We start from the raw sequence: 27,189 nt of genomic DNA, 5'->3' as shown, positions 1-27,189 counted from the left end.
GTGAAATATATATGATACCACACTTTTACATTAAGCACTTCCAAATCTCATTAACTGCAGCATAATAAATGTAATCCTGATACTGGTACTATTTGCTTTCAGGGAGGTAAAAAATTATATGTTTCTAATGCAGACAAATTGCTTTTGGATACAACATATGACCCAGCATACTCAGGATACAGAATAATCACTAAAAAGCTATTTGCTCTGCTTTTCCCTACAATCTTTTACCAGAATATCAATGTTGTACTGGAAGTAATATAAATACAGCACAACACATTGATCTCATTGGGGTTGCTGCTGCAAAGAGCTTATACATATATTTCCTAAGGACTCTTCTAAAATGCTTTTGCTCGCTCTTCCCCTGTCAGAAGACCTTGTTTCAACATTGTTACCAGAATTATCACTACATTAAGCATGGTCTGCTATTACAAATACATTTCCAATTCCTCAGTTGGGAAAGAATTCAGAACTTCAATAGCTCACACAAAAAAAAAAAGAGTTCAAGTGTTCAGAAAGAGACAACCATTGTACACACTCATATAAAGCATTAGGACAACTACAGATATTTCTCTTAACAGCACATTCCCTGAACTGAAGCACTAAGTTCCACTTGTGCCTAAACCCATTTATTATATGCTCCACTCAGTTGCAGGTGCATTTATTACATTAATATTAATGGCAATATTGATTTTACTCTTGGACAGATCCATCACTAAGGAAAGTTCTTGTCACTAATATCCAATAACTCCAAGAACTTTGGTCCTATCTGAGCTCCCAGATGCCAAAGCAAGGCACACACCCCAAACACATCAGAGTTGCCACGCACATCTATAATAGCTGAAAGGTACCTTCCAAAAAATTCCAGATGGTAACTGAGTTTAGAAAACACCAACTGCTAATAGAAAATAGGCACCATTTTTTTCAGTTGAAATTTGTGGGTTTATCTGATTTGTTGTTGAACTTTGTTGTTCTTTGTACCACAAATATTCACCTATTTGATTTCCACAACAAATGTTGCGTGTAGAATCAGATTTTCCGGATTTTAAGTATCATCCTTCCTACACCATCTTGCTACTAACTTTGTCTTTTATTTTCACCACAAGATGACAGTTTTGTTAGGATTGGCTTTGTAGTACTGAGAGTTCTGGAAGAGCAAGGATATTTCATGCATTGCTTAAGAAGAAAAACAAATATCTGTGCTAGACATTTGTTTATCTATTCCTTGTTTATTCCACTTTCAATCTTTACCACAAGAAACCTCTTTTTTCTTCTGGGGAAAAAAAAGTAAAATTACAATCTTCTAAATTAACTCATGTTCTTGGAAATAATTCAGTTATCATCCTTTAAGGCTTGCAAAGAAAATTTTTTCTTCATATACTTAAATTGGCTTACCAACAGTACCAGGAGCTGTACACTGCTATATGCCTAGTGCTAGTTGGTAATAAATCAAGTTTGCATAAAGGTTCAGCTTTTCTGAAATAAAACTTACAGCTATACTTTCACTGACAAGTTTGCAATGTTTTCACTTGATCTTCACCATGTGAAATTTGAAGTTTTTTTAGAGAACTTCATGTGTCAAGGTAGCACAAGCTGGGGGCCAAAATGGATTGTTCCACAGGCACTAATTGCCTTACTAAGACAAAAAAAATATAGTGCTCTCCTGTAGTGAATTGTCCTGAAATCATTTTTATGCATTATGTTCAAGGTTTCCTTTAGCTTTAAAGCAAGGAAAAAACTATCTTGCTACTGTTACATTTTAAAACAAAATTGAGAATTTTTAATATGTTGTGATGTTAAGAATCAAAGGAGTATAATTGCACTTTTATTAGCAGAAAGTATACTTCAGTATATGATAGGATCTAGAAGACAACTTATAAACACTCTAAGGCAGAAATCCCCTTCTTAGGTTCATATTCCAAAGTGTCAAGAAACTTCCATAACACAAAAGTAAATAAATATCTTCCAAACAACTTCAGACACACTAGTTTTCAAAACTAACAAGGAAGAACACATTCATGAAAAGAGGGGAATGCAACAAAATAAATTCAAAATAATTTGTAGACTGATTTCCATGCCTCAGAGTACTTTAATATTGTTCTTTCCCAAAAATAAAGTTTTCTGATGAAAAACTCTAAACACTCAAAGGAAATATATACAGGCATTATGAAATCAAACTGGAAATGTATAGATATTTAAACAAATTTTTATTTTTCAGAGGTAAAATTTAAATGTGGCCCTTAGTCCAATAAAAAGACTGTTCAAGAACACTGAATAAAACAGATTATGCAGTTCTACTACCTGTCAAGGAACAGTAAATATTAATGATAATTATGAAACTAAAATGTAAAGTAACTGAAATTCAGAATTAAGTTCTAAGAGATTTTCACTTCTCTGTGGTTCAGTTCAAAGCAACTCTGAACTGGCAATAGACATGAAAATAAAGTGACTCTAAACTCTCTAATAAACCTGGTTAAATATCAGCAATGGATACATTGAACAAGCAAATAAGTAAAACAGGAACCTTACAAATATCTTTTTTGGCAAACTATTAAAAATTAATTCAGCTGAAGAGTAAGATGTTGAATGTTAGTGCCTGAAAAATGCAAATACAATAGATGCCTTTGTTACTATAAAAATTATAATTTCTGACTACTTTCTGTTATGAGGAATTTAGATCTTAAGAGGTGAATCCAGTGAAGTTTAAAAAACCCCAACACATTAATAAAAAAACATGCAAAAAACCAACACCACAGTTCACCCACCTGCAGTAGCCAGAGCTCTCATTCCAAATTCACATTACAGAAGAGCTGAACTTATTTTCCTTTCTGAAATGCATTAAGAACTTTTCAGCACAAAGTGCTGAAATTGGCCTCAAAAGGGCAACACCTTGCTAGTACAACAAAGTTTTCCTTTAACTAATTCTAAGCATAAGTTGATTTTTCTATACAGAGCATGTTACTCCTCCAGATAAGCAAAATATCAAAAAATTGTCAGCAGATATAAAAGGCCACTGAGTAATCTCTCTGATTTTAGGAAGAAAAAATTATCATCATAAACTAAAATGGTGATGCAAGCTCTATGTTCATGTCTCTGTTAGCTACCCCAAGCTTTATAATTTAGTAAGCAAAGTCTTAATTTCTGATAAAACACAGTACTTCTGTTGTGGCAACCTTACAAAGAAATAAACTTTTTTAATAATCTATGTACAAAAGTAGAAAAACACTTAAAGTGGTGGGAATTGATTAATCTGTAATGGCTTGTGCAGGTCGCTTCTGTGAAAGCACATTTTGGTTAAAAACAATGCTGGCTTTTTATTTTTAATAAATTGTTAAACTGTCCTTCACAGCTTTCTCAGATTTGAATGCAGATTTGTAAGTAAGAGAGTTCTTAGCTTAAAAAAATTGTGAATTATATTTGATCTTCACATTAATTGCACAGATTAAAGCACAGAAGTAGAGCAAGTTTGCATTGTTATGCTTGTGTGCTTGGCTTGTAGAGCTTTCAGTTTCTCAATGAAATGGTTGTTATTCTTCTTTTAGTGTTGTTATCAATTAAAATTTTGTCTGAGGCAAAAACTAAATCAAATTCTGTCTCCAGCCTAACTAGTTAGAAAACAAAACAATATACACACTGCTGCCAACTTTCATGGTTTTATAAAAGCTGCAGAGTAAATGGTGGTTTTCTTCTGAGAGGGTCAGAGACTTATGTGAGTTCCCATTTTTCCCAGTGTGACAAAGATAAAACCATCAGAGCAGAACATGAGGGTTTGAAAAGCCACGATTTACATGATTTTCCAGTGCATAGGGGTCAGCAATGCTCATGTGAAGCTTTATAAAACAGGTAGTTCTGGAAATAGAAATTATTCCTTTTGGGAAAATACTGTATTATGTAGCACCTAAAAAACTCCCTGTGCAGATGAACCATTTACCAGTTTTTTCTCACCTCATATTATTATAAACTACTGCTAAAACTGAATGATTTAATACAAGGTTTATGTTAAACCATCTAAAAGTATCACTTTGCCTTCTTAGATGTCAAGCATTCTTGCACTCATCTTTCTTTTCTCTCTGCAAATATAAATTTAAGTTGCATCTGCAATGCAAACTTGACCCAAGTAATTGGAACAGAGTTAATTTGCCTCATTTCTGCCTAACACCATCTTCCTCACTCTCTGTTTCTGATTTTATGGCTAAGTTTTATCTCATATATGCATGTTGTTCAATGGCAGTTCCTCAGCCTAGAATCCTGGTGTGTAAACACAACAATGTTTATTGCACTTGACATACCAGGCATTCTTCAACTGATAAAATGATCATTCAGATCTATCTTGCACTTGAGAAGAAACAATTTTTGTTAATCATATTGGGAGAGATTTCAAAGGCCCTTGACTAAGGGAAAAATCAATGGAATCTGCATTCACAGCACACCTTGATTTCCTGGGAAAAATTCCCCTAGCGTTATCTCTGCTTCAATAATTACTTCTATCTATATTTATTATAAATATTTGTTTGTTTTTATATTTGTGAAATAATCTAGAGTACAGGAATTAACTACTCCTTACTTTCTCCTCAAAGATATTTGCACACACTCCTGTAGCTAAAGTCTGTATTATATCATAAATACATCCTTAGTTGTTTCATAATGCCACTATGTATTTCAGATATTTGTGCTCATTTAAAGCACAGAGATGTTCATTACTATTTCAAAATAATATTTTTCAATTCAGTTCTATTGCAGTGAATCACTAAACTACAATTGGAAGGTTTTGCTAAGATCTCTTTCCATTATAACTGAAAACAACATGAAGAATTTTTTTTTTTTTTTGTCCAGTCCTTCCAAGGCCTGTATTTAAAGCAGTTGGCTATTTCATGCTTTACATTGATGCTAAAAGTACAGAACTAAATATATAATATATAGGCTTAGACTATCCTTCCCCAGGATGTCCCTGCTTGTTCCCTGCATAATGTGTCCTATGCTTTGCTTAGGTTTCATTTCATCCCTCTCAAATGTTAGTTTTCTTTATTAAGACTCTTTAGTCTGTCTTCAGCCTTATAATTCTCTTTCAGTCTTGAGCAAGGTGTTTATTTTCTACTAAACTTGATGGAATTTTTTTCCTGATTTCAGAGATATTTTTCAGTTATTTATCTTTTCAATAGTGTCAAAGTTGCCTGCAGCACATCAAAAATTACACTTTTGAAGTTTTTATACACATACTTTTATGTATGTGTAATAATTCTTATTAGATGTCAGAAATGACCCAATACTTTCCTTTTAATACTTTTGCAACTGAGTGCAAAAAGTGTCAAATTATAAAGGTGTGGGTGTACTGGAATTAAACTTTATCCACCTCTCAGTTTCATCAGAAGGACATACCCAAATTGCCATTCATCATTTTGTGGTGTAGTTTTAAAAATAACTAAAGTCATCCTAAAAATTCAGAGTTATATAATTTTATTTCCATTCAGTTGCTCTTTTGCTTTCAGTGGAATTCAACAGCACTTAGGGAATCAGTATTAGCTACCTGAACCCAGCCTCACAAAAAATTACCAAACTGATAACCACATGGCAGTCAGCACTATCAAGAGATTTGTCAAAGGCAAAACTTTCTTTTTTTAAAATGCTGCTATTATATGAGTAACTTCAACATGAAAATAAACACTACTGATACCACAGACCCTGTCTCAAAATTACAACATTCGAGTGAAAGAACTGGGTTAGAAACCTAAAATTTGCATAAGAAAAAATAATCACACCTCAGCAGTCTTTTCATTGACTCTGAGTATCCATATTTTAGACAAGAAATACTATTTCTTAACTGATGTAGTATTTTTTAAAGAGGTACTAAATATGCATGAACAACACTGAAAAATAAAGGAACAAAACATTCTATACCACCACATCTCTTTCCTCTCCTTTGCACATCACAAGGAAATAATATATTTACTAGAGAGCTTTAGGAAGCATCATAGTTTATAACTTGATTTTCAGATCCTTTAAAGACTTTTGAAATGTCTAGTTCTAAATCACATGGATATTATTCTGTTAGCTGATATGAATGCAAGTGGAAAATGTAATATTTTTTGGTGGCTGGTTTCATCATATTCTGCTGTGTAGAAACTGTGGGAGTGTGTCATTTCCAGACATGTTTACAATGGCTTCAAGACAGAAGATAATCTTAAATATCATAGATTTATTGAGTGCACAAGGGGAATTTTAATTCTTCAATGGCAACAGTGGTAAATTGTTAATTGTTCCTCAGATTAGAGGTCTTGATTAAAAGATTTAGTTTTCTTAGATTGAAAGTGACTGTATCCAGTCTATTTCTTTGAAATATCCAATTTTCATTGATCCCAGGGAAAAAAAAAAGTATTTTTCTAGCCACTGCTCCTTCTCCAGATGTCTTCCAATTTCTCTTTCCTCTGTACTTGAGCAGCCTTTTTATTTGCACGAGTACCTATGCACACATTAATTCCTGAACTCCCAATTTTACTCCTCTGTTCCTACCCTCTCATTTTATCTATATCCATTTGACAGAGTGGAAAATTTCATTCTCCAACTTTTTATCTTCCTTGAACACCTTCCTGGGTGCTCTTTAAGATGATTAAATTTCTTCTCATTCCCTCTAAGTGTTCTCATCCTTTTTTCAACATATGATCTCATTCACTTTGAAAATTGTGTCAACATCACAATCCTGCTCACAAGTGCCCTTTCATTAGTAATCTGCCTTCTATATTGCTTTTCTTTTTGCCCTTAGTTGCTAAATTTACCAACAGCAACAAGTCTAATACACTAAATCAACGTGTTCTTTTCTTTTTAGGAAATTTTGATAAATCCAGATGTTTCCTTCTTTCATACTTTTAAGTTACCAACTATCTATCTTCACATCTATTGTCCATATTTTAGTGCAAAATTCATGTATTTGCTCTGAAGAGGTAGTTTTAACTCTAGTTTTGACATTTTTATACCCTTGTTTTCTCCTGGTTTCGCAGTGTCAGAAAGCTGTGAGTAATCAATAAACATTGCTGTTTCTTGTACCAGGCTTTGCTCAGAGCTAAGAGATTCACACTTCAGCTTTGATTCACTCTTTGTCTAAATGTCTGTGGGTGGAAGTGGAAGAAGACAGAGAAAGCTATGTGTGTATTAAATAGGCAATGTAATGTACTGTATAGCACAAGATAACCCTTATTTATGCCTAACAAGAGCCTAATCAACATACATCACAGAAATTAGTTCTTATTCTTTGCATGCTAAATATTTAATGCATTTAAGGGAAAACCAAAGTCATGGAACAAGTGCACATGAAATTACACCAATTCAGCATACAGTAGAAACTTCAAATTGAGTATATAGCAACTGCCACTGATTTGAGATCCTGTCAAGCTGTTAGGAATGGCAGAAATAGGCACTAAACAGGGAAGTTTCTGATTTATTTTACTCTTCCTGATGTCTGCCTTTGCTACTCTATCCATTTTTCAGACCTACTAAATGCTAAACAAATATAAGCTGTATGTAAACCCACTTTCATGGTCACCTTAAGTCATTATTTATGTAATGGCTGAATTTGTCTTAAAGGCATTCAAGAGAATTTCAACCTATTCCATGAGGCAACTGGCAAAATTACCAATGTTTGAAATTTTAGGATTCTACTATGTCATTATTACCTGTTCCAAGTGGTTCCAACTACTTATGCTACAAATCCCTAGTTTTTACATATAGCCTACTGGAAGGCCTATAATTTCTTTAAAAAATAAAAAATTACAGAATTATGGCCAACTATATATTCTGATATGAATACAGTACTGAGAAGACATTCTGGAACAGATATTTATCACTGCAGTGATGACAGTTTCATTAAGTCTTTAATACTTTAGGCTATGTATAACCTTTTTTGGTAGAACTTCCATATAATTAGCCAACAGTCACAAAGTTATTACTGTTTCTACAGCTGTCCCATCAAAATCTAGAGGCACAACAGGCACATTTTTCAGTTCAAATGAACTTTACATGATTTTTCATTGCTGAAACTCTCAAGTTGCTTTGTTTTCTTTTTTCTATAATAACTTTTGTGGTGGTTTTGGCATCTCTGAACTCATATTTTTGCCAGTACTAGAAATACAAGTGTATCTTCCACTGCCAAAACACTGCACTGCAATTTATTTTTGTTCTCTGTTTAGGACTTTCATTACTTTTTTTTTCCCTTAACTAACTAGGAAGAACCACCCTAACCAAAGCATCTTGAGTAAGAATTCCAGAATAAAAAAATCAATATGATTGGATTGGTTCCAAGCAAATAGTAGCAGGGGAAAAATAACAACAAAAAAGAAAGTTTCTGAATATTTCACTCTGTCCTGTACCTCTGACATCAGCTGAAACTTTACCAAAAAACTGTGAGCAACCTACAGAATAACAGAAAATAATATTTGCAGAGATGGGTTGCACAACACAGAAAGGTCAGAAGCCAGGCACTGGTTAAGCCTTCTGCTGTAGCACAGACAGGGCCTACCAATTTTATCTCAAAACAAACACACACACCAAAAAAAAAAAAAAAAAAAAAAAAAAAAGGCTAATTTTACAAATTGCAAATATTAGGAAATTTCCACCCAAGAATATCAGGTGTTTCAGCTGAAGACAACAGAGTGGCAATGAGAAAAAGAAAAGAATCACAACCACAATATTTTGAAGCACTTTCAGTAATATTTTCTAGCAAAACCAAAAGTTACCACTATGCTCACAAGCCTTTGACTCTTGTCTTTCATTTCAGACTAAGTGAGATAACACTGCAGTTTGGTGGGCATAGATGAGAAAGCAGAATCAAACCCCAGCAAGACATCTGAACAAAGTGTGTAATATCCTTTTCATTGCAGCTGTTTACTTAATGGAAGCTCTGACAATTGGATTTATCCAGCTTATGGAGAGTATTTTAATTTATATCAAGATGTCGCACAAGAAAGGTATGAGGAGAAAAAGATTTTTCTTGTAAGCAACTGTGCAATTAGAAATTGAAGCTTCATGGAAAATCAATTTCAAGTCTTGAGTGAACTTCCCTAGGAAGGCTGAGAAACTTACTTTTCAAAATTGTGTCTGCTATGTTCAATCTGTCTAGATTACTACAAAATAGGCCTTCAGTTTGGATCACTGTAGTGGGTATAGCTTTAGTAAAAAATGCCTACATACAGCATTACTGTTAAAATAAATCATCATTTTACAGGCAGTATAACATTCAAGAAAAAACTCCTGAAATTATTCCTTTCCTATGCTCTCAATAAGAGACACATGAATTCACTTATTTTTTCAAGCTTTTATCTTGAAGACATATTACCTCACTGCATGATAGAATCACTCTAATGCTATTGTTTTAGAAATCTTATGCAGTTCTTTGAAGAAAACCATTAAAAAAAAAAAAAAGCCTTAGGGTCATAGAACATGTACTGCATGAGTGTGTGATAGATGTACAACATCTGCTGTGTCTTCTCATCTCACATCATGTGTTACCCAGTTTCTTCTCTGCCATCTCATTTTGAGACAAGAACATTGGGTCTTACATCTCATCAGTGCTGAAAGTGGCATCATCTAAACCAGGGAGAGAAATACATTTCCTCAATGTGGCAGAAAATACCACTTTCCCTGTGCTTGTCTCAATGTAATAAATCCCCCCAACAAGATGAATAAAGTATAATTTCTTCTTTGATGAAGGCCAATGAAACTTCCACCTTGTTGCTAGATTTTCAATGATACAAATAAACTCTATTAATAATACAAGCAGTCTAGCTGCATTTTTAAACTAATCACTCCAGCCTTCCTTCTCAAGTGGAGAAGGAGAGGAAATGGAAGAAGGGTACCTAGAGTGAATGAATTCCATAAACTAAAGGAATATTTATGAGGCTACCAAATTACTGCAGTGACATAAATTGCTTGAGTTTTGTTCATAACTTCTATGAATTTAACTAAACAGGTCCACTCTACACTGTCTACTGCCTTCTTCCCAGTGCAGACCCTTTGGCCTTCATCCCTAGAAAGGTGTTGGTAGTATTACCCACAAAAATAAAACATTGTATTAGTCTGGACACAAAGTCCTTCTGAACAAAACACCAGCCAACTGAACCTATCCTACCTCCAAGATGTTTTCTGTCATGAATTTAGCATTTGAAATTACCCTTCATAACAGCAATCCTGCTGTGGAAAGCAATTTTGTTAGTGTTTGGAGTTTGTAATCTCTAAAGAAATTCTGACAGTTTATATTCTGACTCTGACATGCTCTGAAAGATCTTTCACTTTAAAAGCATTTTTTCAATACAATGCCTAAGGAAACTTAAAAAAAAATTAAACATTTCACAGCCTCTAATTTCTCCAAGAATTGGATTCAATAGAGCCTTAACAATTTTATAAGACACAATAGGGGAAAACTACTTTCTTCTGTTACTTTATAGCAAAGAAAAAACTTCAATAACTCCAGTACTTCTGTTTCTGCTATGGGGACAACTTCTATAATCTATTTTTTGTCATCTGAGAACAGCAGAAGCCTTTTTAAAAAGGAGAGTTTTTTATTTTATTTTCCTGAGATAGCTAAAAAAACTTATTCTTGCTTAGCTCTGTAGATTATACAACAATTTTATATAAAGTAGCTTTTAATATTTAGCAAGTCCCACATAATAGCTTTTGGTGTTTTTAAATGAGAGATTAGATATTGGCCTTTTTGCTGTCATTCTAGCAGCATTGGTGATTTCTTGTGTATCTCTGAATGTGACAACAGAATTAAGAGAGAACCTGCTACACACAGTATGCTCTATTATAAAACACATAGTGAGGTTCAAGTGCTTTATAAAAATGCTGCAAGAATTTCTGCAGCATAATTTCTATCTTACTGCTTTCCAATTAAATGCTCATATTTTATCAAACAAAATATTGAAGTCTTTGTATATATTTGTGCATCCATTTAGTTTTGTCTGATGCATTTCTATATACTTTTATTAATAAATAAGTACATTTGAAGATAGATGGAGTTAATTTCAATTGCCCTAATCTATATTATTTGCCAATGGTATAACAGTTATTCTCAAGTATATTCATAATTGAATAGTTTAGTAGAATTGGAATGTGTACAGACCTCTGCAGAGAACAAATCACAATATGGAAAAGAAGTGCATGGAAAAATCTTATTCTCTTGTTACAAAAAGTAGATGAGCATACTTGATACCACTCTTTGATATGTTTGTCCCAAGATCTTTCCTGCACATCAGGTTTTTATGGTATTGGGCCTTCAGACTGCTGAAATGTGGCAAAGCTATCTCTTAAGTACCTGAAGCTGTTGACAACTGTAGCTGAATATTTCCTTCATTTTATTTCACACACATTGAATCCTCAGGCTTTATCAGCTTCTGTATGATAACTAATGAAATATTCAAAACTGTGATAGGATAGAGGAAGCTCCACAGAACCACTCACATGCCTGTGCCACAGAAACACCTGTATTCTCATCTGCATTTCCTTACCACTCTTACATCTGGACCAGTGTCCTAATCATTAACTTACATGGGTTTATTTGCTTGATTATTCTGGGCTTTTTTCCTTGTTTTTAACAACAGTAATTAGAGAACAAGACCTCCATCCTCTCCCTCCTAGGTGAGTATACCAAAATCACATATCTATCACTCCCCTTGATCTGCCATTTGATTAGCTTCAAGTTATGCAGAGCTCTTTTATTAGCCTCTACTTCATCAAATAGGAGAAATTCTGCCTGCTCTGATCCTGTTTCCTACACAAAAATCACAGAGCTAAGATCAAGATCTGATCTGCCTCATGGAAATTCATATCAACAAGCACTCCCAAGGTGTTCAGAGACCCTGAACAAGAAGTCTGGAAAACACGTGCCTCAGTACTGTGCCATAAAGCTGTACTGATTAATTTCTCCTTTGTCTTACTGCCTGTGTTTCTCAAAGCCTTTTTTGATGATCCAGGATTTGTAGTAAAGAGAAGACCTCAGTGATAATTCTCACATCCAATTTTCACCTTTACTGCAAAAAGGCACTATCTGGATGTAGTAAACTGATCCTGAGTCACCCACACAAGGCTTCAGCTGCCAGACATGTTCCAGTAGGGCATCCCATAATCCTCACTTCTTAATAACAGCACCTATTAGCAGCTATCATTTCAGAAAGCCAGATGATTTCAAAAACAAATGGTTTCCCTCTGTTAAAAGCTGTTTGTACTGGTTCCAGGAGCAGGTTTCCTCACTGTCTGAGACTGTTCAAAAGCTATACTACTTTTAAGAAGTTCATATGATAGTCATTGAATCATTCTGAGAGTAGCAGTCTCCCAGAATTCTTTATTAACTGTACTCCCCCCGAATCTGGACGTATGCCCATCCCTTTGTAAGGAAATCGAGTTGTTTCTGTCACAGCAGGCAGTTCTCAGCAAGCTTTAGATGCTCTTCCCCACCCTCACTACTTGCTAGACAATTTAACATGTTTCTCTCACAGTGGCTGTACACAAGGATAATAAATGACTCGCCATTCCAAATCCTGCCGTGCCTCTGGCATTTTCCCCTTGATGATCTCAAGAGCACTATTAGCACCAAATATACACCTGTGGCTAAAAGATAAAATAGCAAAGTACCTTCTTCTCTTGGAAGAATGCCTTGCAGCACAAGACTCATTAATCTCCCAAGTATTTTGTTTGGGTGCTCCCGAGCACACGTTTAAGAACTACTCTACACTTCATCTGATGCACAAAGCAACACTCAGTGTAATCTGGTTTTCTGTACAACTGCCCCCATCCCTTTCTAAATCTTCTGGAGCTGGAAGAGCTGCATCATAAAACTTTCATTTAATCTTAATTGAGCTTCAACCAAGGTATGACAGAAGCACTATTTCCCTGAGATCACCAAGATCAACTTTTTCCAAGTCCCATTTGAGAGAAGTGCCAAGTTATAAATTTCTTCTTTCAAGCAGTCCCAGAGCATCCCTGACCCCCCTCAGTATTGACAAAGTACCAGGTATCAAGTTTGCTATTTTCTTGTTACAGGGAATGGTTTTGCAGTTCCAGCATGCTGGGAAACATCTGGTGAAGCTGCTACTGACTCTCTCGTGTGCCACAATAACCTGCTTCCTATGGAAAAGTTAATGCCAAACAGAGTAAAAGAGGGACAGATCAAAAGGAAAAAAATGGGCAAAACTCGTGCAGGGGGTTAAGTTGAACACAAATAAAGATGAAAGAACAAGCAATTGGATGAGCTGCTCTGTTATTGGTCTCACCAAAGCTGTTTATGTCTCTACCAGCTCGCTCAAGAAATTTTCCCTCCATTCTGCAAGTTGACACTAAACACAAATTACAACAGCTGCAAAGCAGGAATACAAATTCTGGAATTCAAACCTCTAGATGATTATTCAGAATCAAGACTGTGCCATTGTACTTTCTCTTGTCTATTCATTGTGGCAAGGCTAGCAAGAAACCATTCCAAGCAGGCAAGCTTGGATGGCAGAGCTAAATGAAATTTAATAAACTGAGCTAGTTAAATAAAAAAAACCCAAAAACAGAATGGTAAAGGTGAAAGGCAGCAATTTCTGATTGAGATTAAAAATCAATCAAAAAAACCTGCTATAATTTGGAAAGCAGTTGAGAAAAACTAAGATAATTCAGTCAGGTGAGGACCCTGTGTTTCACCCTACTGTTTTGGGCTGCAAATTCCTTCACAGAACTTGCCAGTGTTCTTCATAGTTTGCTTTCTCAGTTCCAATATTCTGTAGTCCCAGGTTAAAAATTAGTGCCAGAACTGTGACCATTCAGCTAGTTTACCTCTCAGTGATCCTGGGGAAAGGTGAAGGCTAGGACAGGGAGATAAATGCAAATGTGGTAAAATAAACTGTAGTTTATAGAATTGCATCTCCCACATGGCATGCTGCATACATCCTTAACCTAAAAAACATATCTTCTAATTCATTAAATTTCAAGCATGCAAATTTTCTTCTTTTTTTTTGTCTATGTGAAGCATATTCCAGATCTTATTCTCTGTCCCAGGAATCTATCTTTACTCTTTCATCCCAACATTTCTCCTCATGATACCAATTACACATAGGGTTGTCAACCTGGCCAGTTCAGTTACATTATATTCTGATTAATATTTAGTCCCTTTAGCCAATTTGAAGGTTAATCCTTTGGCCACCTCTTTATAATGAAGCCATGCTACAGATAGAGGTGGGGTGATGAAAATGGAAACTTGCAGATTTGGAACAAGAGTGAAGTTCAAATGCAATTAAAGAGCTTCTTTGGTTGAAAAAACATCATCACACACAAACCTTCTACTCTCAGACCTTGTGTCAAACGAAAATTAGACACCATTATGCTCATTAACATGTAAAATTGAATTCAACTCCACTTACTAGGTGAAGTAATATGGACTGTAGCAACTAAATCACAGAGGTCTTTCAAACTACAGTAATTTTTCCCAATTTCATTCACTTTCATATGGCTAAAAACTGCAAAATATGCTACTGTAAAGCATGTGTTGCATTTAGGTCTCTCCAGGTACATTTTCTGCAGCTCACTTGATGACCTTGATGCTGATTATTGTTGCATTCCTCTGTCAAAGACAAGGATTTAAAAATACTGTATGTATCTGTGATTATTAATTCCATGTCTTCTACATTCTTTTCAAATCTACTTAATGATTTATTCTCCCTTGATTACCTTGAAAACTATTATTAGCTAGCTATATTAGCTACCTATCTTATTGCATGTGAGGAAGGTTTTGCACTGAAGAAAACAGTGACTCAGTTGTCCTTGATGCAATCCTATTTACCATTCTCAGATTTGTAATAATTCCTGCCAGACCAGCCTTTGCTCCATGAGCTTTTAGCTTTTTAGTGCTAAGTGCTCTCATCAGGTGTGTTTCATTTGGGGATAAAATATTCATCAAACTCTCAAACTATTACTATTTCATAACAATTTACATTATCTGCACACTTAAAAGCTAAGGTTTAAAGGATTTATTTTTTTTGTGTCCATCCCTCTTGACATACATATCTGCCTTTCCAATCCCTGTTGTTTTCAGCTCTGTGAACAGCCTGTACCAAGCAGGTCAAACATTCCCTCCAGAGCAAACTCCTCAACAGCTAAACACAAAATCTTAAAATCTTCTTGATTATCCATTTCTTCTTTCATACTAAATATAAACTTATATCCTTGTTTTGCAAACAAATTCCTTTTGGACATACATCTGACTTAGTGACTAACATTTCAGCTTACAAAATCCCCAGGTTTCACATGTACACTTTCTTATTGAATTCAACTGAAGTGGAAAATATTTGTTACTGCTGCATTGTCCTTATGAGGGGAAAAAAACCCTAAACAAAACACCCTTCTGCTTAAACTCAAATAATTAGTTATTTTTTTTTAAACACAAAAAAGCCTACACATACACACAAACCCACATCAAAAACAACATTTCTATGTAATGCTGTTTGTCTCTCTGGAAGTGTCTAGCTAGCTGACTTACTTGTAGTAAAAATTTAATAAGGAATTAATCCCACTCTAAAAATCAGATCTCTCAGCTCTATCAGGGATGCTTCTTCACCATGGTACTTCAGAGCCACCACTTTAGCAGTCACAGAAATTCATGAGTTTCTTCACAGCTTCTAGTCATATATTTCTTGATTTATCTAAAAGAATTTAGCCCATGCAAGAGTGGCCTCCTTTAAGATTCCAGTAAATTATGCTTAGCCTTTCTGTAGATAATTTGACTAGATTCAATTATCCTTTTAAAGATATCAAACAGACCCTCATTCATTCATGAACTGAAATTCAGCATGTTCTTTTTGGCAGATAGGCACAGACAAAACAGATGGAGATAAAAAAAAAAAGGGAAAAAAAAAAAAAAAAAGCGAGCTTGATTTTGTAATTCTCCAGGAGCCAGTTCTGCCAGATTTTTTGTGGATTTCCTCACAGTTGTTTTGCTGAGATACTATTGTCCAGAACCACAGAAAGAAATCAAAATAATCCTTATTCAAATTAGGCTTAATGTCTGAGCCAAAACCTGACTCCTCCAAGTGGCAGTTGATATCACTGAGCATCAGAATAATCCAGGATATAACTTGCTGGGGCTGTACTTCCTATGAGCACAGGTGATTATTTATCTGTATGTGTTCACTCAGACCTATGCTCACAAACACAGTGCTAGACACAGAAATTCTTTCCCTTTCCAACCCACAACACCTTTCTTGTTCCTCTCTCTGCTTCAAGTTTTAAAATTTCATCTTGGCCAAGATGGGAGACACAGGGTGCACATCAAATGGGCACAAAGCAACATGTCCTTACTTGACTCTCTGTATATATCATTTTCAAGCTGGCAATCATGTGAATTGGTAGCACACTGACACAGAGGCACTGCCCATGAACAGCATCTGCTCTTAGATATTTGAAGCACTGTGTTCTTGCAAGCACAATGAGAAAGGTGTCACTTTATTTTTCTCGAAAGAAGTGTGAATGTGTGCATGGGAGAACAACACACAAATATACATTGGATTTCCAAGTATTTTTGGATGCACAGGGAAAAAAAAAGAACAAAAACTAAAGCCCCATATTTGAATTTTCTTTGGATCCTAGAAGGTTTACTGTCTCCATTTGCTGTTCTTCTTCCTTGCAATAGTGATGCATAAAAAACCTCCATTCTTTTGCTATCAAGAGTTACCAAATTATCATAAGAATACACTACAGTATGTAGCTGTCCTTACAGAACAAAAGACTACCAAACACCTAAAATTCATACATCCAGAACAATTTTTAAATGTTTACTTAGGTTCAAGAGATACCTCAAAAGAAGTCATAGGATCTGTAAAGTGAAACTCAAAAGGAAAAACTAAGGGGAGCTGATACTTCTTTAATTGACTTTTTACCCTTTGCACGAAAAATAAAAAGGTATTATTGCACTTAGTGCATTGAAATTGGCCACACCACTTAAACCTAAATATAAACTACTTCTATCACAAAACATTTCTTCCTTGAAGGTTTTGTTGTTGGGGGGCAGGGAGGGGAAGGGGTTTTTTTTTGTTTGTTTTAAACATTCTGAGTTTGCTCCCTGTGCACTGCTTGTGTGGTGAAAGTGAAATAAAATCAATTCTATGTATACATCAATAAATATTTTCAAACACACACAGATGTATAGATGTGTTCCCTTCTGCAAGTTCAGGAATGCACAATTTTCCCATCAGTGCAAGAAAAATACAGTCAGTGGCTAAAACCAGAAATATTTTACTCTTTTTAAACAGTGTCAACAATTTTCCATTTCTTTTTCCTAAACACTGTGGGTTTCAAGTGTAAGAAAACATGATACAAACTCTGTCATGTATATCACATATTTCAGTACACTGCCTCACTTCTAATCCCCTGTAGAATATGTAAAATACTGAACTGCATATTTTCACCAATGTTATTCTACTGTAAAAATCTAATTAATTCAGAAGATTGAAAAAGCTTGATTTTCTTTTAACAAGGTAATTGATAACAATTCATTAACATCTTTAAGTTTACAACTTTCCTGATGATGCTTAGTGGATATTTTAAAAAAATCAGAAAATGTACTGCAAGAGAGAAACAAATAATCTTGAAGAATTAAAACCAAAAAAAAAAAAAAACCCAAAAACAACAACAACAACAAAAAAAAAACAGATGAAGGATGAAAAGAGTATTGGCTTTGACTGGAAGAACTTCTGTTTATCATCACCTATATTTTATCTGCTAGTCAGTCCAGGGGTTTGATTCCCAGAGGTATGTCTGTCTCTCTCACCATCATGCTACAAGGCACTAGATAATACAAAGTAGAACTGTAGTTAAAATTCTTATTATGTTCTGGTTCCCCTACTGTTGCCTCTAAGGCAAAAAGAGACCACTGAGCTCTATTGTATTGAAGCTTTCAAATGCAATTTCAGCCTAATGCTTTGCATTAATATGTGGCATCTCTGAGTGCTCTGCTCCACTGCTGAAGGAAAGAATGACTCAGGTACTGTGAGAGGCACATCTGTGATTAAATATGGCAGTGGTAGTTATGCTGCAAAGCCACTGGCAAAACAGGTTAAGAATTAATGAGAAGAAAGTTCCACCACAAAAATGGTGGAGCCAATTTATGTAGACAGATTGACAGTGCCCCAAAGAGAGAGAAAACAGAGATTAGTCTACCATCCACACTTCTGCAGATATTGCTAAGTTTTCCTCAATAAATAGAGTTGTACACAGACATTAATCTCTACCATGAACGTACAGCTGATTTATCCAGCTAGATTATGCTATATAGCTTTGAGAGGAAGAGATCTCCAAAATAGACACTGACCTGTTTTAGACCTGCATGTCTTCCAGTAACTGATTATACTATTTGTGAGTACTAACTTATAAATTAGTCTCCAGAGTAGAAAATGTTTTATTCTCTTGTTCCTCTCTGTAAATTTAAAATTTTTCATTTAGCCTTGACGACTTACTAAATTTAGACTTACTGAATGTGATGGCTCTCATAAAGCTATCCCACCACATAAATGCAGACACAGAAATACTTGTTGTTTCTAAAAATGCTGTATATTACAAGAGACAGTGTTAAGACAGCAATAAGAATGATGTAAAGAAAATTGCAGCTCTTTATCCTAAAAGCCCAGCTAATGCAGTTTAAAAGTTATAAAATGGAAATTTAAAAACACTCCGAGTTTAATATTTTATCAATTTTTTTTAAGTGTTACCTATCCCTTATCAATAATAACACCTCCACAAAACACTACAGCTGTTTCTAGAACAGTGTTTTCTTTAGTGTTAGCAGCTTCCCTCTCATGAATCACATTACAGAAATTTAGAAGGGTTTTAGTACAAAAAATTAAAAATTATTTTTAAGTTATATAACTTTATTTTAAAAATAACTGCACTCCAGAGTTTGAATTTTAGTATCAGAGAACCATAACAAAGTAAAAGATAACCTGATGGCTAAGAATGATTTCTTATATAAACTATTCAATATGCCTACCTAGATACATAACTCTGGGCCCAATTTTTAAAACCCATCCTATGGCAGAAATCCAAATGAAAAGAGTATTGAGTATTGATCCAAGTTAATATAAAAGCCAAATCCCCACTCAAAGTTTTACCAGTGAGGTTTTGGTTTATTTCTATAATCTTGTATTCTATCTTATTCTTCAAAATATGCTAGGGACAAATCTATTTTTTACATATATATATAAATTATCCAAGCTCAGACTGAATGACTCTAAACTTAGCACTTATATTTTGGTTCACAGAGAGTAGATTTATCTCTGTCACTCCTTGGAACAATTTCTGTGTCCCTCTGGAATGACCCTCCACACAGATCTCTTCTGCACATATTAAATTACGACTGTTTCTCCTTCCCATCCCATCCCACCCCCAGCATGAATATCCAGGCTCATGTAGAAAGGCACATAGATGTGGTGAACCAGCTTCTATTTGTTTTTCAGAAAGGGGAAAAGGTAAGGACTCATTAATTGGAAAAATGCCTGTTAGAATTGTGCCAGTCTCTCTACAGCAATCAGAGCACATTAAAATTGTCAGGCAAGTGGGCAATTAGCACAACATATCACCCTCCCTCTACTGTAGAGCACAGGATTGTCACTTTACACTTCATTGTTTACCCTGGTCAGCTAAAAGCCTTCTTAATTTTCCCTTTTTTTTTGTTGAACAAAACCAAAATAAGGTTATGAACCACTAATTATCTTGGTTTAAAAAGTGCTGAAACTGGAGTGACCCCTCTGCTTCTGAGCAACTCTGCTTGCTCCTGAACAAAACTTATCTCAGAAAAAGAAGAAAAGAAGGGAGAGATGCATCATTTATTTGGTTGGTTTTTGTTTGTTTTGTTTTTTGTGGTCAGGCAGACTGGGCACATCTGTGGGGAGCAGGACACTTGCATTCCTGCCTCTGGTCTTGCAGAGACACTTCAGGAAAGATAAAAGGCTAGGGTAAATAAATATGGTTTTATATTGGATCAGTTCTATTCTCAAAGCAGACACTAAAGTGCTAAATCAGCAGCAGAAAAGAAAATGCATAGTTTATTAGGAAATATGTGATATGCTAATAACTTTGAAAAAGTAGCTGGGGAGATGGGATGGAGCCTCTTCAGGCTCCTGTAAGATGCGTTTGTCAGGTCTATTCCACATAAATGAGCAGGGAACACAGAAATAGCTTTTTTGGCTTGTTTTAATAAGATGAGCTTTCTCAGCTCAGATTTTTTTATCTCATGAGATTAGTTTATAGCATTCAAGCAGAATTTCCCACATACTTGCACAAATATAAGCTCAAAATCTTGTTCTATTTGAAGTAAGTCACTTTTCCTGTAAAAACAAGCTGGATTTGTTTTTTCAGTTGAATGCTACTTAAGTCTACTACTATTTTAAAAGAGATATTCATTCAACCTCTGACATATTAGAATAAAATAAAGATTTCAGATGTAAAGGACTTACAGTGATCACTTGGTACAAGTCAGGCCACCAGAAGTTAAAGCACATTATTAAAGACATTGTCCAAATTCTCAACACTCACAGGGATGTGGCCACCATCTAACAGCCCTCCAGGAAATCTGTTCCAAAGTCTGACCACCCTCTTGGTAAAGAGGTATTTAACAACACCAGGGAATGCGTTGTGCATAATAAAACAGCAAATATTAAATACAAAAAGCAAATTATTAAATCTGGATGCTACAGTATAGACTTGTATCTTCATTTACCTTGTTTTGTTTTTTCCTGATCTATGTACACATGGTTGAAAATGCCTGCAGATCTGTTTGTAGATTGCTTTTCAATGAAAATTATTGAGCCACTGTATCATATGAAATAAGATTCTTGGCATTTGCTGAATTTTTAATTAATTTTTACTTCTAGCTTCAGGAGGGAGCTGTCTTTCACAGTAACTCATAGATAGAGATGAAGATATTTAAACTCACTTCTCAAAAACATCAATATTTCACTCATGCTTGCAAGACTCGAGGAATTCTGCAAACTAAAGCATTATATTTGTTGTTTTAAAGACTGCTTTCAGCTGCTTCTAGTATAGCAATCCTGAATTTGGTAGGTATGAGGAGTCACTAAGATGAAGTGTTATACCTATTCATGTCAATGTGCACATCATATTATCCTCTCTAACCATTCCAAGGATTCATGGCAACAATGACATATAAAAATATGTAACTCACTATGAACTGCAGTTACAAACACCCTGTTTTCCAATACACTGCTCAGAATGGGAATGATTCTCTCTACTAGGCTATTGCTTTGTTATTATCATCATTATTTTTATTCTGGCAAATCCACAGCCCTTAATGATTTGAGCTTGCAGCACAAACTTGCCTCAAGCATCTTGTAGCCAGGATGAGGAAAACTGGACAAAACTCACAATTATTTTCAATGTATTTTAAGGCTAGGACATTAGAATTTCACTGAGGGGGAAAGAAAGGTTTTCCTACAAATGGGGCTGACTATGCAATTCAAGCCTTTTCCTGCAAGGCATTCTTTAATAGCAGCAGGCAGAGATGCATTTGAGATGAGCTGTTACATAGCTCAAGCTGCAGCTCACCTTTTCTGGAGAAGCAAAATGGCACAAACCCAAGGCAGAGGTGAGGGAATGAGATTTAATTTCCAAAATACTTTCTGGATAGGAGTTATTAGACTAGACAGGACCTAGAAAAATCCTTCAGCCCCTTCCCCTTATAGTAAGGCAACTTCAGCTACCTTTGTCATATCCAGCATGGTTTTATGCAAACCTCACTTTAAAACATTTCATACCAAAGACACTGCAATTTGCCAGGAAATGTGCAGAGCTCCAGTCTCCTTTCCATTACTTATTTATTTTTTCCATTTTTCAGTGTTTATTGCAATTTAAGTCTAGACTTCTTGGGTCCCCTAGCATGAACATAGGGGAAAAAAAACAAACAAAAAAACCCCAAGACCTTTAGATAGCAAGGGTTATGAAGTAATCTTGCTATTCACCTTGGTGCAGGTGAAGACTCAGTCATAATATTCTGACCAGTTTTGACTCTCACTGTGCAGTTAAAAATACAGTCTGGCATAGCTCAGAAGTTTTTCCTAAGAATTACCAGAGGTCCTACTACACCTACATATGCTGCACACCTTCTTTCTCAAGGCAAGGCTGCAGCTAATGGAAATTATACAAAGGTTGGGTGGGGTTTTTTTTGTTTTTTGTTTTTCGTTTTTTTTTAATGTACTTTTAGTTAGTTTTGTTTGCTTTTGTCCCAGGGGAAGGGAATTGAAACTTCTTTTCAGGGGACTGTTTGACCAGGCAGGTCTAATGAGCTAAACATGTCAACAGACTGGGAGTAGCACAGAAAATACACAAAAGATAATGATCATTAATGACCAGGAATGAACATCAGCTTCAAGCATCAGCCCTGGCATGGTCAAAGACACCTGGTCTGGGAAGAGACAGGTAAGAATGAGGACCCAATTAACATCAGAGGCATAGAAATTCCCAACCAGTAGGAACCCAAGTACTAAGAAATGCAAAACTGGGGACCAATGAGCATCGAACCAATGAATTTCTATGGGTTTTGACTGAACAAAATATGTGAAAAATCAAGTAAAATTTATGTGTGATGAAGTGATTTTCACTGCACAACCCAGGCAATGTGTGGATGAAATAATTTCTGTTGCATGTCCTGGCCAGAACACAGTAATGTCTTTCTTCTCCAAACTAAAAATGTTGTTTGAGAGGATTTTTTTTTTGTTTTTCCCACACTTTTTGTGACACAGTCAAGCTCTTTAATCACTGCTAGAATTAATGAATTAATTAGAATTATGTCAGTAAATGGTCTCTCTAACAAAGATACCATAATGAGTTGCTGCAACCTTCAACATTTGCAGAACCACCAGTCAGAAGTTTTCCCTCTTTGGAGAAGTGGACCATCACCCAACTGAGGTTACACAAACAGGCACTAAATCAAAGATAATTGCCAATCTCAACATTTAGAAGGGGACTATCCCAGCAACTAAATTACTTACTGGCTTTTATGAGGAAATGACACTTTATTTAAAAGAAAACACAACGAAACAAAAAAAACTTGACAGGTGAACAGATTTTGTGTGAAATATAAAAGGAGAGTAAAGAAAATTTGCTGCTCCTGGCTGCATCCTAGCTTTGCACAACTGCTGGAGGTCTGGGTGGTTTGTGAAAAGGAGCATTATGCAGGCAATCATCCTGATTGTTCCCAGATCTAAAATATTAGGGATGTTGTTCCCCTTGTCACACAGCCAGACACCCACAAAAGAGTCCCATATTCACCAGGGGCTAAGACAACATGAAAAACTAGTCTAGAGCTCCTTAAATTTAATTTTGAAGTTACAATGAGAGGGTGAGTTTATAAACTAAGGCAGGGAGGATTTATACACCCCTAAGGCTTTAAATAGTAAAAATAATACCTTTAATTGCATCCTGGAGCATTTGTGTGCTGCAGAAAGATGACTGATATTTTACCTTTCGAAAGACGGAAAAATATTTGGAATTCTTGCCCTTTTTAGGGTGTTAGCCTCAGAGTCCTTAGCCATGAGGCAGCTCTGCATTCAAATCACAAGGACAACAAAAATGCCTTGATCTTAGCTGGAGAAAAGGAGGCTGTCTGCAGCTTGACCTGCTCTTTTCCACTTAATCGTGGGCCAAGCCTTGTGCTGGCAGACCATCAGATACTGATGTTGGCTTGGCGCTTTTATTCAGAAATAGGGAAAATAATAAAAAAAATTAAAAAAAAAAAAAAAAAGTTTGGAGAGGTTATTCCATTATTCCGTGCACACTACCAAGTGTTCACAGAACAGGCTTTCCCCTGGCTGATCAGTCCTTGGAGCACAGGGGATGCTGCAGGAGCCAGGAGGGGCTGCCTGGGGAGCAGGGCTATGCTCCCATGTATCTTGTCATTGCAGATTATTTCACACTCCATGTCATACATGGGAGTCAGGAGCAAGCTTAATGAACACGGGGCCCAGCAACCAGGATTAGCAGCAGGAAGTTATAGAACATTAGATTAATGAGCTAAAGCTACCAGGCCCAGAACAGGAGCAGTTGGTAAGAATCCAAGATTCACAGCCAAGGACCAGAGTCCTACAGAACCACTTGCCAGAAATAAAGGCTTATTGTACCAACTCAAAGGGAATAGAAAAGAAAAAGTTCATTTTCAAGGCACATGACTGGTAGACTGTAAAAAAAACAAAAAACCACAAAAAACATAAAAAACCCAAACCAAAACAACAAAATAACAACCAAACCAAAAAAGAAAAAAGCAGGAGCGACAACCTCCTGCTCAGAAGCAACAGTAAATAAGACACTAATGCACAAGCAAGAAGAATTTTACAGCAGCTTTTTTTAAACAAAGAAAATAGTGTGGATTCCAACTGAGGGAAACCCACAGAGCCAGAAAATAAAGTTGATAGAAGCTCCCAATATTTTTCTTTTATTCTCACAAAACCCTTTCTCCTGCTTAAAGCTGCTGATGTAGATGCCTTGTGAAAGTGACACTCTGGCATTGCCTCAAACAGAGCCCGGGTAAGATCCAGATGCAAAGAAGCAAACAGCCATTTTAGGGCATTTGCTCCCTGATGCTTGCACAAATCCAAACAGCTCTCTTGCCTGTTTCATTGTGAAACTTTGATTCCAATAAGATTATCACTGGAGGAGAGGAGAATAGATTTTTTACTTATTAGTTTTTGCAAGACAGTCATTTTAAAAGGGGGCTATTTTGAGGTTAAAAAAGAATTTTTTTTTTTTTTTAAAGTCAGATTTTCTGTGGGCATGGATAATTTAGTTATCCAATGTTTTTGGTATTAAAAGAGCAAAAAAAAAAAGTCTTGCACAAAGTAAATTCCACCCCAAGCCAGGAGTCCCAATTTCAATTTCTTCTCAATTCATCAAAGAATTTAAAAGCTCCAAAGCAACAGCATCAAACATATCTAGAAAAATGTAGCTTCAGCATTCCAGCATGGATACAAACATTATCAACATAAGCAAGAAAAGGCAGTTAGATTATTATTCTTTGCAAAGAGTTCTGAGGCTTCCAGCTCTACTTCAGTTGATCCTTTATGCATTATTCTTTTGTGTTCTTTACACAAACTTATGAAGTATGAGCATTCTTGTTTATCTATAGTAAGTCCTTCTGCATTGTCATATGCACAACTGTAAGAGATGACCAGAGCACAAGACATTTGTCTGTCTGTATTTTTTAATTGAAAATAAAACAGAAGACCCAGATTAAAAGCCCAAAACTAAAGCCCAAGAAGCCAAATCTATAAAGATGATTAAATACCTAATAATTCTTCAGAAACACAATGAAGTGCATGCATATAGACCTATCCTCTTCTGTAGAAGTTAATATAACACAGAATTACTACAAAGAATCTACTCATAGATTAAAATGTGGAAGACAGAAGCATCTCATTGTGCTGTCCCCATCACAGATACTCTGATTATTTTCTTTTTTCTGTGGGATACTGGAGGGAACACTCTGTTTCTCAGTACATTACTGCTGTACATCTCCTGCCACGCACACGAGTCATGAGAAAGGAAACAAGTCAGATGAAAAAAGAAGAAGGAGGAAATAATTTCTTTGCTGTGCAGCAGATTCTCTTTAAAATGGTTCACTTTCCAGATGCTCCCCAACTACAGCAATTGGCAGATGGCAACGACTGCAGATGGATGGGCACAGCTGAGACACAGATACAGCTGCGAATAGCTGGCTCAACAGTGTTTGCTTTTCCTTCTGCCAGCCACAGTCACACCACTTCTAGAGAGTGGGTGGCAAAATAGGGAGAGGATTTTCCAAATTCATGGCAGAGGAAAAAGCCTTCTGTTAACATCCCTGTCTTCCTTATTACCCTGAGTGCATGATATTATAAGGCATTTTTCTTATTCATTAATGAGAAAATATATCCTTTGCTATCTATAAATTAATGCCTATGATAAATTTGGAGAAGATTTATTAGATGTAAATCTGGTGTTGATTTACCCTCTTACAGCTTGTCACTCTGTTCTTATGAGGCCACAAGATACTATACATTTTATCCGAGTTCTGTACTAACTCCTTTATTAAGAGCAAATAGCAAACTATGAAACAAAATCCACTTAAATCAACTTTACCTTCATGGTCACATACCAAATTGCACCAAACTAAGGAAAACAACAACAAAGAGACCAGAACTGCAAACCATATCAATGGTTGTGCAAATCTCTTTTCTCAATCTATAACACATGCTGCAGAATTTTTTTATTCTTATGATTTCTAATCAATTTCTAAGCAGTTTTTTGTTGCTCTTGTGTCAGTTTTGTCTTTATAATCAATTTTACTGAATTCTCTTCATCATCAAGATATTTTTGTCTAGGGAAGGCCTCAGTCTGGCAGGCTAACAGTTCTCCAGTAAGAGATTTGTTAATAACCATTTCTACCTGGAGTAGTAAAGCACAGAATATAATTTAAAAGGCAAACAGTAATTAAGATCCATACATTTTAATTCCATAAGAAAGCAGACCAGCATATAATCTTATGCTTTGAAAGAGAATTCTGAGCAACAACCATAGGAGAGAACACTTAGAGACTGATAATTTGAGAGCAAGAATTCCTATTTTCATGCTTAATTTACACAAACTTCAAGCCTTGAGTCTAAGTATGTGCTGATAGAGATGTACCCCCTTCTCCACCTGCCTTCCTAATTATGGTGATTGTTATCATGGCTAATAAGAACATTAATGTGCATGCATTCTGTTACAATATCTACAGACACCTGTCCCAAAAAACAGTGCAGCTGACAGCCTGTTAATATCCAGACTATGTCTAGAGTTCAGTTTTCTTAATCTTTTCCCTTCCCCCTTCAATAACATCCAACTGTTGGAGTCTCAGTCTGTCATAACTGAGAGCATTTTACCCTCCCTCTAATAAAATCTCATTTAGTCAGAAACGTTCTGTTTAGACTACTAATTCCACATTTAAAAAAGCAGAAGAGGGATTGTAAGGGGTTTTTTTTGGGTGCAGCCTAAGTGCAGAGAGGCATTTTTCATTAAATTGGGGTGATTTATTGAAATGGGAAAAGGCTACATGACAGCCATATGTATCCATCTGCCAATTGCAATGCTAACCTGTTTGTTCTATATATCAGAAGGATAGAGAGCAATTTCAGAGGAAGAATGGAACAACATTGATATAAC

The sequence above is a fragment of the Erithacus rubecula genome, assembly GCF_903797595.1.
Source record: "Erithacus rubecula genome assembly, chromosome: 1".
NCBI classification, from domain to species: Eukaryota; Metazoa; Chordata; class Aves; order Passeriformes; family Muscicapidae; genus Erithacus; species Erithacus rubecula.
This window is presented reverse-complemented; position numbering follows the sequence as displayed.